Source organism: Odocoileus virginianus, unplaced genomic scaffold (genome assembly GCF_023699985.2).
Source record: "Odocoileus virginianus isolate 20LAN1187 ecotype Illinois unplaced genomic scaffold, Ovbor_1.2 Unplaced_Contig_1, whole genome shotgun sequence".
NCBI classification, from domain to species: domain Eukaryota; kingdom Metazoa; phylum Chordata; class Mammalia; order Artiodactyla; family Cervidae; genus Odocoileus; species Odocoileus virginianus.
Window position 1 is genome coordinate 3767705 of NW_027224318.1, and position 1652 is coordinate 3769356.

The window sequence follows — 1652 nt, forward strand, 5'->3', positions numbered from 1 at the left end:
ATGGTCCAACTCTCACATCCGTACATAGCTACTGGAAAAACCATAACTTTGACTGTAGACCTGTATAGACCTTTGTCGGCAATAGTAATGCATCAGAATGTTAATTCCACTGGATTCTTCCAAGTGTTTAGCATGTTTTGTTTGACCAAATATAACAGTGATCTTTTCAAGATGCATTTTTAATCTACACTGGAGAATGTGGTTTAGAAATCCCATTGCTTAAAATTCATACTATGTTGGATTTTTGAACCTGCTTGAGAACTAGTAGCTTAGAAGTACTGAACAGAACTCAAATTTGTTGGGGTCGAATATTATTTAATGTGTGTGCTTAGTCTCTCAGTTGTGTCCAACTCTCTGCAACCCCATGGACTGTAGCCCACCAGGCTCCTCTGTCTATGGGATTCTCCAGGCAGAGAATATTGGAGTGGGTTGCCATTTCCTCCTCCAGGGGATCTTCCTGACCCAGAGATAGAACCCAAGTCTCAAGTCTCCTGCATTGCCAGGTGGATTCTTTACCATTAGCATCACCTGGGAAGCCCCATGCAATTGCTTTAAGAAAAGTAAATAGAGAAGAACCAGAGGCCTCTTAAATATTGAATATTTTTTATGAGATAACATTTTGATAACTAAGATGAAACAACATATTTCATTTCTCAAAAGTGCAGAAGAATTTAAAAACTAAGGCACTTTACACTTAAAATGGATGTATTTTGTAGTATAAAATTTATAGTACCTAAATTATACCTCAGTAAAATTGTTTAAAATAGGCAGAGATATTTTACTTGGCAAAATGTACTTTAGATTTTCAAGGTTAAAGCACTTGAAAGCATGCTCAAGAGCATAGTATTTGGCCAATATAAGAGTATTTGCCTTAAAGTCTAGCTGCCTGCATTTGTTGCCTGGCTCCTCCAACTTACTATGTAAACTTGGCCAGGTCATTTAACTTCCCCAAGCGTCAGTTTCTTCATGTGCCAAAGCAGCTTACCTAGAGGACTGATGGATAGGAAATTTGATTGGGATAAAAGAGAGGAAGGCTATTCCAGACAGAGAAGCAGCACAATTAAAGGACTGAATTTTTATGTCCAAGGGACAGAGAGAACTGACCGGAGAGCAGTCGGCGCCAGAATTCCTGGTGTATTCGCACCTGGTGGATTCCTAAAAACACATGTAGAAGTTTGAGAGTGTGGAAAACACTCTTACATAATACAGGATAGGCTGGGGTATCCCATTCCCAGAAAATGAAAAATAGTATTGAAAAACCCACATCAACCTGAAGAATACATTCACAGAAAAGTACACATTCTCTGATTGTGTTCTTTTCCTTCACAATTGGGCCTCTAGTGTCCTAAGTGAAAAAACTGAATCCAAAGACCAAGATTAATGAGTCTCTAACTTTGGACCATGTGATGATTTCCATCTTTATCTCAATTGTAATTTGTTTAAGAGACCCAAGCTTCTTCTCACTAGTATTAAGACTTGTTATCCCTGTTTCCATTCATATCTGTATATCACTTTCTTATTCTTTCGATTGAAGTATAGCTGATGTACAATATTGCGTTAGTTTCTGTTTTACAGCATAGGCATCCAACAATCAAACACATGGTGAAGCGATCACCATGACAATTCTATCAATCATCTGTCCTCATACAAAA